The 11649-nt window shown below is 45.3% G+C and overlaps 1 long non-coding RNA gene across 1 annotated transcript; it reads left to right on the top strand.

The window, feature by feature from the left end:
• The first annotated feature begins 3224 nt into the window (after positions 1–3224).
• LOC129679417 (uncharacterized) lies at positions 3225–4648 on the top strand. The gene is made up of 3 exons (XR_008720547.1): positions 3225–3382; positions 4184–4245; positions 4521–4648. It is a non-coding gene; the product is annotated as an uncharacterized LOC129679417 (long non-coding RNA).
• The last annotated feature ends 7001 nt before the right edge of the window (positions 4649–11649 follow it).

Raw genomic sequence — 11649 nt, 5'->3', positions numbered from 1 at the left:
ATAGATAGATAGATAGATAGATAGATAGATAGATAGATAGATAGATAAAGCTTGTGAGTTCTCCGGTAATGCAGGAAGCTAAAACTCCAACATCGATGAGACGGCAGGGCTGTGCTCCTTCGGGAAGTTCCAAAGGAAGGTTGTGGTGGCTTCCAGCAAGGCTTGGACTCTGTGTGGGTAGCAGAGTCCCTGTCCCTGTACTCAGACTGCCTCATCAGCTAGGACTCCCTAAGCCTCTATGCCGAAACAGCCCTTGCTCTTCTCTTTATAAAATGCTGGTTTGGAGCTGGGAAGAGAGCTCAGACAGCATGCCCTGAAAACTGAGTGAGCTTGGTACCCGGAAGGCTTGTAAAAAGCCAGTTGTGGTGGCACACACCTGTAATAACAGATTTGGAGAGGCAGATGGAGGTGGATTCCTGAGGCTTGCTGGCCAGCCAACTTAACCTGGTCAGACATCTGCACATGCCAGGGAGAGACTATCTCTGTAAACAAGGTGGACGGAGCCTGAGAAATGGCACCAGAGACTGACCTCTGTTCTCCACACACTTACACGAATGTTTGTGCATACACCCTTAGTACACACACACACACACACACACACACACACACACACACACACACACAGAGAGAGAGAGAGAGAGAGAGAGAGAGAGAGAGAAAGACAGAAACAGAGACAGAGACAGAACAAATCATTGATTTACTTTAACCTCTCTATTTTGGTATAATTTCACTTTGGCATTGATTTTGCAAGATTAAACTTTGAAATGAGGTCATATTCTGAGTTTTGCAATAGACATGAATTTGAAGAACACTCTTCAATTCAGTGCAACAGGTTGAAAACAGAAGGCAAAAAAGAAAACCTGATCATCTTAACAACATCGCTTTATTTTAGGAAGGGCTGTACAATTCCTTCTCCGAAGAGCTCCTCTTATAATTTTAACTTCCCCTGGCTGGGAAGTGCCCAGTAACCTCCTTGAACCTAAACATATCTTAGAAAAACCACAATGAAAATGGCTTACGCTGCTGCCAAGGTGCAACTGATGGCTCCTCACTCATCACTAATTATCTTCTTAAAAAACTAAACTGGGTGGGACATGCTTTTAAACAGAATGGAGATTTCTGCAAAGACGATAAGGCAAACTGAGCAGTGTGGGGAGACTTGAGTCCTGTGTGTCAGACAAGAGTAAACTCAATTCTCAGTGCTGCTATAGGCTCTCATATTAGGGAATTACTGGCCCTGCATTCTTAGCAGTCGCCCTGGAACAATTAAATCCATGTAAAAGTCATTTTCAGGATTAAATAAAGACACAGCACGCATTTTCAAATAATGATGTACTTCCATAGAAAATATTAATGATGAGGCTGGTGCTAAGATGTCACTCGGCAGCCCACGTGTGGAAGGCTAGTCCTGTCTGAGCACTCTTGTTAAGTGGTAGAACCTATGGAGTTGAAGATAAGTGAGTGAGGGGAAGTTAGAACATTAGAAGTGTGCTCCTGAGAGGACAGTCAGACACAGACTCCTTCTCTCCTCTTCTCTCTTTTCTTCCTGGCCACACCGAGGTGACAAGTTTCCTGAGAACACACTTCCTCCATGATGTATGGCCTCTCCACAGGCCCCAAAGCAATGGAGCCAACAGACCATCATCTGATAGCCCTGAAATCACGAGCCCAAATAAAGTGTTCCCATAATAGTGGGGTTTGTCAGCTATCCCATCCCAGCTGCAGGAAGATGGCTAACACATCTGTGAAGTGCAAGTTTCTGGTTTCTTTGAGGGCTTAGTTGAGTCATGACGTTTTGCTAGAAGCTGTCTTGTGAGGTGGAATGTGGTGTTTTGTTGGGGGTTGGCTTGTGAGAGGGCATGTGATGTTTTGCAGTGAGCTCTCATGTGAGGGGTGTGACTTTGGTCAGCTGAGAACATCTGTGGATGAACGCTGAGGAGAGGAGATGTATAGAAGCCCACAGACAGTGAGAGATCGCTTTTTGGATCAACATCACTGCACTGGTCTTCGTGCTTCAACACTTGACTTTGCAGAGAGAAATGTTCCAGAGAACTTCTCAGGGCAATCCAACGGAGTCTTACAGCTTTCACTGACTTGTCCTGATTTTCTGAATCATGCTGATTTATGTTACTGTTTGGTGTTGGCCTTTGGACTGGACTGATGGTATCAGGACAACAAAGAGTGGACTCATCCCAAAGAACTACTTCTAAAAAGGTCTACAACCCCCTTTACCTCATAACCTTCTTTCTCCCCTCCCTCTAGTCGGTGGATAGGGAGGTATAAGTGTTTAAGAACCCTAAATAAAGTTGGTTGGGCGCAAAATCTAAGCCATCAGAGCTGCCTAAAACAAACAAACAAAAAAAGTGTTTTGCTCCATCAAAACATGGTGTCTAAGGTGCACTGATCCTGGTATTTTTGAGAAAGATTAATGACAAACTTCACAGCTAAGATGACAGTATGGCATGTGGGATGTCAAGGCAAAAGATGTCAGCACTGACAGGGTGCCCAGGCTCACCAGCTCTTCACCCTGTATAAACTAAGCTTGAGTTCACCCCAATCTCACCTTGAGCAAAATTTCATCTTGGCTTACTAACTTCCAGCTCTCCCTAACATTGCACAAATCAGGAACTCCCCCCTCTCCTCGAACCACAAAACTTTTGTTTTTTAGGGAGGTGGAGAGGGGATTTGTTTTCCTCAAGGAGTCAGTGTCTCACACTATAATGTAGGCTGACTTGGAACCTCCTATGTAGCACAGACAAGGCTTCTCACCCTCCTAACACTCCTACCTCAGCGTCTCGAGCAGCTGTGTTCTGTGACAGTGTTGACTGTCGACTTGACAGGATTTTTAATCATTCTGGAAGGAAATGTCTGGGCACTTCTATGAAGAGTGTCTTAGACGAGGTTCACGGTGGTGGGAAGAGCCACATTAAGTGTGGGTAGCAGCACTCTATGGGCTGAGCGCCGCCATCCTTCTGCATCTGCTTCCTCATTGTGTGTGCAATGCGACCAGCTGCCTCAGCTGCCTCTGCTCCTGCTGCCCCTCCCCCCCATACAGCACACCCTTGTCGTGTGAGGCAAAGCAAATCAATTTTGTTGGGCATTTTGTCGAATCAACAAGACACGTGACTGATACCCAAGCCAACACACCTGGCTGCCTGGGATGAACTTGTTTCACTTTTAGGTTTTGTGGTTGTTGCTTTTGTTGCTAAACACACTAAGGCAGCTTTGTAGAGTCAGCCAGGCTGCACCTCAAGCCTCAGCCAGGGAGAACACTCTTAGAGGTTAAGAGGTGAAAACAAGCCGCTTCGGAGACTGGAGCATGTGTGAGGCGGGGCTTTTCTGGCTCTGGCAGCCCGGATCTAACTGTGGAGATGGCCCTCAGGTGTGTCTATCTGCTGCCAGACAGCAGATTGCCTTCATGCTCACTTTCTTGTGTTTATCTCTCCTTTGTAGTGGGTACTAGGCTTTTGCCAGGATTTAGATTTGGCTCAGCTTAAAAAGTACACACACCCAACAGAGAAACAACTTCCCTCTTTGCTTCCTTTGCCTCATCTTTCTTCTCTTCCTCCTCGACTTCCTCTGTTTTATTTCCTGTTCCTCCTGCTTCTCCTCTTTCTCCTCATTTTGGAGACAAGTTCTTATTCTGTTCTTGGGCTAATCTAGAACTTACCATGCAGCTCAGGCTTGCCTTGAACTCACAGCAATCCTCCTGATTCAGCCGCCAAAGTGCTAGGTCCAAGGGTGTGAGCCACCATACTCAGCCTCCCAGAGGAACTTTTGATAACTAGCTACTCCATTCTCAGCAGTGGTCTCGAATTTCAGGCTCAGGTGTGTGCCAGATTCCCTGACTCTCTGGATTCCCTTCTGCACTTGTCTCCCTAGTTCTCAGGCTCTGAGCCTTTGGTCTGTGGCACAAAGGGCTTAGGATATGCTGTACCCCCCCACACACACACATGCTTTCTCCTCTCTCATCGTTCCAAAACTATGTAATGTATCTCTCTGTCTCTCTCTCCATCTTCTTTTTCTTGAAAAATGCTCAGCAAAGAGCAGTGTGGGAAAAGTTTTAACTCTTTTGCTTGTTCTGAGTGAATTCATTGAGTTTTTATGCAGTAATTTACTTTATAGGTTGCATGCATACTTTCACATGAACTTCTTATCTGATTATTGTAATTGTCATCTCTAGATGAAACAGCAGGCCGGCTGACCTTCAAACCCACATCATACCATGTCTCACTGGACCCCATCGTAAGTAAAATAGACAAAGCTCTCACCCTGTGTCAAAGTTGTACCTTTATTTTTCACACTTTAAGTGTTTGCTTTGTTTTTGAGGGCAAAACCAAAACCAAATGAAACAAAAACCCTCAGAAATGTCCTGCCACATAGTTGTCCCTTTGAAACACCATTGAGGGTGAACAGCAACACTGTTCAACTTTTTGTTTTTTTAAGGGAAAAGGGAAGGGTCACTAAAGGGACTCGGAGTGAATGGGAACTAACAGATCCTGGACTCCATCTCTTCTCAGCCTGATCCTTCAACTCTGAAGCTTGAAATGGAACCACGTAAGCGTACTCACTGCACTAGCCAAAGCCACAGATCCTGTCTTGTTTAAGACAAAGGGCTTTGATTACATTTAAATACTTGAAAATATCATCCCTTTTGCTTCTGTCTGTTTATTGCTGGACATACACATACACACACTTTCAGACACACGCACACACATTTATACACACATATACACAAAGGCACACACATCTGTACACACACATACACACATATTTATAAACACATATGCACATACAATACACACGTGCACATACACGCATTTAAACACATATTCATACACACATATACACGTATATACAAAATGTAGGAAAATACCTAGTGTTAATACTGAGGTCTGAGGAATAATGAAAATCCAGGGCAAGTAAGTGGCATAAGAAAGGTGTCTTGGGTCTTCTATGGCTGTGATAAATGCCATGACCAAGTGCAGCATAAGGAAGAAAGAGCGTTTATCTCCCTTATGCTCTCACACCACACTCTATCATCGAAAGAAGCCAGGTCGAGAACTCAAGCCAGGAAGTGAAGATCATGGGGGAACTCTACTTCCTGGTTTGCTCTGTGTGGCTTACTCAGCCTGCTTTGTAAAACTGAGGCCTACCTGCCATGAGGTGGCACCACTCCTCATGAGCTGGGACTTCCCACATCAACCATTAATCACAAAATGCTGACAGACTTCCCTCCAGGCCAGTCCCATGAGGGCATTTTCTCAACTGAGAGTCCAAGTCCCAGAGAAGTGTCGCCCCACTACTGATGGCAAGAAGACAGATAAAGTGTGGCCCCTGCTTGGGGTTATGAGGGAAACACCAGTGCTTTGGGCTGAGAGACTTGGAGTTGGAAGGTAAAAATGTCAAGAAAATGTTCTCTCCATACCTTGTCTCTGAGACTGCAGCTTCAGACAACCAACACAGCGTGGCTGCAGGAGACAAGCTCTTTGCTCTTCTAGCTCATCCTACATGAGAATGCACAAGAGGGACCAAGAAGCACAGGGCTGATGACGTCAGAGGAGGCAGGCAGGAAACCTGCAGCTGAGAGCAAAGTGTTCTTCGTCCTTGAAAGAAAGTGGAAGTTTGTACTATCGATGAGAAATGCATATGGCCCAGATCCCAGGGCAGCTTCTTAAAATCACTGTTGTGTTGATGGTAGGAAGGACTTAGGCCACTGGCTCTGACGGAATCAGAACGAGTCAGCCGTGTGTTTCATACCGAAGCTCTCATTTCAGAGCTGCGTCCTTCACCGTGCCGTGGGACTACTACATCAACTGTATTCAGTTCTTCAGGTTGTTACCCATCACACAATTTTCTCATGTTGCCACTTGAGACATATTTGTCCTGTTTTTATAAATGTTTTTATAAACTGTGTGCATGTCTGTGTACCTGTACCCATGTGGACACAGGTGCCTGTGAGGCCAGAAGAGGAAGTTGAATCCCTTGGGGCTGGGAATCAGACGCAGGTCCTCTGGAAGAGCAGTGCATGCTCCTAACCACTGAGCCACCTCACCGGACTCCTGACTGCACATCTGACAGCAGGCACTCCATTGTGGTCACATGACAACCTCTACGGTCTCTGAGGATGCTCACTCCACAGTCATAAGCCCGCCCTTCTGTCCTCTAATATCAAGTCTCTGTTCTGTTATCACGAAACAACACTTTGAAGTCTGTACGGCACCAAGAGTTTTCAGCTCACACACTCTGAAACATCTTTTGCTTCTGTCAGCTATCTAGAGGAACCGCCCTAGCACACACACCTGCTCTTCAGAAACCTACTGTCTTCTCTGACCACCATGGGTGTAGAAAGACCTGAGTTCCGCTATTCTGTTTGGTAAAGACTTTTTTTTGGATGGAGTCCTACTCCCAGCATTGGGGAAGATTTGGGGTCGTATTGACATTTGGTGCTAGATGATCTGTGTTCAGGACTGTCCTATGCTTTGGAGGATGTTGAAGCAGCACCATGTACCTGAGGCCATTAGAGAAGTCGGTAGCATAAGGTGTTTCAAGAACTGACAGTGGTCCCCTAAAGGGCACAGTCATCCTGGCTAGGAGCCACTACACTAACCCACTGACTTCTCTCAGTTCCTGTAAGTTGGTTCCAGTAGCCCGATGAGAGAAGCAGAGGGTTTGGGAATTCAGGATAACCAGCAGCAGAGGAAGCATTAGGCTGGAAAGAATACAGGTGGAGGGCTATCGCATGGCAAGGGTGACTTGTTGGAGGGGAAGACAGAAATGAAGGGCACAAAAAGGGCAGAAAGAAATAAACATTGAAGGACCGTGTATGGATATAACCTAGAACCCCTGCTCAGATGTAGCCCATGATAGCTCAGTATCCAAGTGGGTTCCCTAGTAAGGGGAACAGGGACTATTTCTGACATGAACTCAATGGCTGGCTCTTTGACCTCCCCGCCCCACCCAAGGGAGGAGCAGCCTTGCTAAGACACAGAGGAGGACATTGCAGCCAGTCCTGAAGATACCTGATAAGCTAGGGTCAGATGAAAGGGGAGGAGGAGCTCCCCTATCAGTGGACTTGGAAAGGGGCAGGGAGGAGATGAGGGAGGGATGGTGGGATTGGGAGAGAATGAGGGAGGGGGCTACGGCTAGGATACAAAGTAAATAACTTGTGATTAATATAAAAAGTAAAAATTATTTTAAAAAAAGAAATAAACATTGTGATCTTAACTACACTGCTTACATGGATACGAGGGGACCACAGTGCAGGGCCAAAAGACCAGAGTTGTGGCCTCAGGGCTACTCAGCAACTGGCCTGTCAGTTTTTTCCCTCATGTATAAAACACCTCTAGAGTTCCATACGTGATGATTGCCTCAGACATGGAGACGGTACTTGAGATCACGTCTCATAAATGCGTTCTTTGTAAAAAGGTCCATGAGTTGATATTTCTGTGCAGCTAGGCTTTGGCTGGACACAGCTGAGAACTGTAGATGGCTGGGAATAAAGAGTCTCTTCTAGCCCAGGGCAGCAGCGACCCAACTTGGTGGAAACCAGGTCATGCTTCAGAATCTGATCTCCGGGTGCCAGTGGCAAATATCGTAACTGCGAGGAGCATCCTGGAACATTCAGCTTTATCTGAGTCCACAGGAGAGTAGAATCTACTTGTTAGCATCTCTCCTGCCAAACACTTGCTGATCTCAGGTTACCCTCATGAGTCTTCCCATATAGCCCCAGAAGTGGCACATCTTATAATAAGGCCACATGTGACGTGCCTACGTATTACTTACGTTTTGTCAAATATCTCGGAAAGTATCTGTGATGGTTATTTTGGATGTCAATTTGATTCAACAAATAATGGTGCTATTCTGACTGTGTGGTGTAAGCTGAAGGAGCGGGTCCTCTTTTAATATGTAGTTATTCAGCTTGCTGCTCTAGAGACCGCGACAACAGGGTGACTTCAGGGAGGAGGGATGCATTTTTGGGTCATGGCTTGAGGGTACGGTCCATCGTGGTGAGGAGGGCACGGCGGTGGAGGGAGTCTTAAAGCTGTGGTGGCAGGAGTTTGAAGCTATTTGCTTACATCTCTGTGGACCTCAGTCAACCCTCCAGGAAACAGCCTCTTCCTCGCGCACCCCGCTTTCTAACAATTCCATAGCATTTTAAACAGCCGCCGCGTGTGGACAAGCATCAGAACATGCAAGCCTGTGGAAGCCATGAAAATATCAAATAAGTAAAAAATAAAAGTGTAGGACTCTGAGGTCTGTGTTTCCTGCCTTCTGAAGTGGAAAGAATTCTTGCCTGGCAGCTTAGGAAAACCCTTTAGGTGAATCTGAACACCAAAGAACCATAACCACTCTTCCCTCATAGCCTGTTAAGAAAGATGACAGACTTTTCCTGAAGCTTTTTCCTCCCAGTTAGGACTCAGATTGTATAGCAAATAACAGAACAAATGGAAACAGCAGTTTAACCTCAGGCAACAAAACTCTGGAAATTCCAACAAGCTGGTGTAGAGAATTGGTTCAAATTCTAAGGAGAGATTTAGTGCGTGTTTGTTCTGCCCTAGTAAAAACAATGCTGCATGCTTGCCCTCTGGGGGCCAGGCTTTCACTCGTGGCTGAAACAAAGACACGTCAGCTTTGGCTGGCCCGCTTTGTAGCGGACCCTGTAGAGCTGAAGCATGAAATGGAGGGATTGGGGAAGGACTGAGGCCTAGCTACTTAAGATGTTGGAAATCATTCATTCCCATTTTCAGGATTTACTGTTCGCCAATTCACCAATAAAGGTGTGTGAGTCCCTTAGGTTTGATGCCCAGAAATGGTATCGCTAGAGCACATGGTATTCCTGTTGGTATTTTATTTGTTTTTTAAGGAAGCTTTATGCCCGTTTTCACAGTGGTTGATATTTTTTACATTCCTGCCAGCGGTGTGTAAGCGTTCTTTCCCACCTGCCTCTTTGCCAGCATTTGCTTGTCTTCACGATGATAGCCATCCTTGCAGGGGTGAGGCAGTGAGAGAGAATCTCACTGAGGTTTTATTTGCATTATGCTTCCGGCTAAGGGTGTCGACTACTTTTCCATTTACTTATCGGACATTTTTAACTCAATTTGAAAAGCATCCCGTCCACTTGTCAAGTATTGATTTGCTCTTTCAGCGTTCAGGCTCTTTACATATTTTGTGTATTAAGCCCCCGTTAGCTGATCCCGGGCAAAGCCTTTCTCCTATCATGTAGTCCATCTCCTCACGCTGTCGACGGCTCCATCTGCTGTGCAGAAGCCTTTTAAAGTCAATTCAATGCAAGTTGTCAGTTCTTGCCGTTACCCTCTGAGGTGATCCAGCCCCATCCCAGAGCTGTTACCACGGCTCAGAGTTGAATGCGTCCCTTACATGCTTCTCTCTGGTTACATGTGGGTATGTATCCATGTGTGTGTTTTGTGTGCATTCTCATGTGCGTGTACTCCCGTATGCATACACGGGGTGTCTTCATGTACCGCTCTCCATCTTCTGTTATTGGCAGGGTCTGCCGCTGCCCTAGCCGGGCTGGCTGGCTAGTGAGCTCCACCATCTGCCTGGCCCCATGCTTCCAGTGTACACCCCTGTACCTAGCTGGGTGGCTGTTGTTTGTGGGAGGAGAAGAGTGCACATCCTCACTCTTCATGGCGAGCGCTTCACCAACTGGTCCATCTCTCCAGTCTCCTAAGTTTCCATTCGTATTTAAGATTGTAAATGCATTTAAAGGTGGGCTTACTCTAGAGACACCTGCCTATCCGAGGTCAACATTGCACTGTTCACAGGAAGCACATTATGGAGTTGTCCTGGACATCCATCCTCAGATGGGTGGATAAAGAAAACGTGGTACGTGGACACAATTATTCAGCCATAAAAAGAAAGTACCTCGTTTTTCAGGAAAATGGATACAATCTGAGATCATCATGTTCAGTGAATTAAGCCAATCTTACAAGAATAAGCATCCCATCTTTTCTCTTATATCTGAAATCTAGAGGGGGAAAGAAACAAAAGTAAAAGGAGGGCCTTTGGGGATGTGGGAGGGGAAAGGGGGAGGAGAGATAAAAAAAAGATGCCAGAGGTTGTGAAGTACATTATGTGCACCATGGAAATGTCACTGTGAAACCCTTTGCTTCATACAATTAATAGATGCTAAAATAAGTGTGTGAAGATGTGCTTAGGCCTTTTAATTCTGAAATGTCTTTGGGTTTACAATTGTACAAAGTTGGAAACAGAGAGCTTAATTACCAGGAAAAGATAGTAGTGTGGGAGTGAGCCATCAGCAGCAGACACACCACAGTGCATTGTCTTTGTCTCTGGCTTTGGGTTGAATTCTAACCTTCCTCCCCTTCTTGTACTTTCCCTGTTTTCACTCTCTAAAACCAGAGAGTGGAGCCTGTTTGCAAAACATTGCTATTCCAGGATGGCAGAGTAAGTAACCGTAGTTCAATGACTAGAGGAATAAAGCAGTTCAGAAACTCGATAGTGGCTTCAAGAATGCCAAAAATGTTTCAAAGCTAGGACTCTAAATTGCCATTAGTTATCTGCTTCACCTCCGTCAATGCTAAGATCTCAGTAACAGCTCCCAGAAAGGTAAATTCTGGGCAAGGAAAGGAGCAGTGTTAGGAGCTAGTGATTAGATTTGTGGAAGAATGGGGTGAGTACCCTCAAAGTTCCTGTGTGTATACCTTGTATGCAGGTGACCACGGAAACCAGAAGAGGGCATCAGATCTCTTGGAGTTTGGAGTTACAGATGATTGTGAGCCACTGGAAGTGGGGAGCTGGGAACTGAACTCAGGTCCTATGGAAGAGCAGCAAGTACTCTTAACCGCTGAGCCCTCTTTTCAGCCTCCTAATACTTTCTAATAAGAAGAACTGTCTCTTCCATGTTAAATAAACACACAGATTGGGGAGATAAGTCCTCATGGTTTCTTCCACAGTTGACACTATATGATGTATACATGCTAATTTTATATGATCTTGCTAATTTATGGTATCTAGAGTAATCAAAATTATAGGAACATAAACTAGAAGAGTGACTCCTGGACTTTAGGGAAGGAGAGAAAGACAATGGTTGTTTGATGCATACAGAGTCTCAGTTTTGGAGGAAGATAAAGGTCTACAGATTAGGTGTGCACACGCTGTATAAATGTAGTACTAAACTAAGATCTTACTGTCTTGTGATTACACGTTTTTAAAGGCGCTTCACTTGCTGGAAACAGATGTGCCAGTTGTTAGTTCACTGTCCACTTAAGGATGACCTCTTAAGCATCTCGTGGTACCAAACACAAGATCAACCACAACACGGGTAAAGATGATAGGAGTGAAACACAGGCAGACTCTTTTTTTCCTTGTTGTTGAATGATTGTGTCAAATACACAGAGGGAACATGACTGATCTCAGGAGAGTCCTGAAAATTTTCTGTTGGTGTGAAGTATGCACTAGCCAGCGTTGCTACACTGTTGGTGGTAAAGGAGAAGATACAGGTTAATACATTAGTGCATCTTCTAAGAAGACCATTCTAAGGACGGCATCACAGTGAAAGCAGTATTACAAGATATGAATGATGATGATAATGAATAATCACCATTGGTTTGAAAACCCCCACTGTGTACTAAGAACAAAGCATTCTTGCCCATGAGATAAGGC

The sequence above is a fragment of the Psammomys obesus genome, unplaced genomic scaffold, assembly GCF_907164565.1.
Source record: "Psammomys obesus unplaced genomic scaffold, mPsaObe1.curated_primary_1811, whole genome shotgun sequence".
Taxonomy (NCBI): domain Eukaryota; kingdom Metazoa; phylum Chordata; class Mammalia; order Rodentia; family Muridae; genus Psammomys; species Psammomys obesus.
Note: the sequence above shows the minus strand (reverse complement) of the source record. Positions and strands in the feature narration are given on the sequence as shown.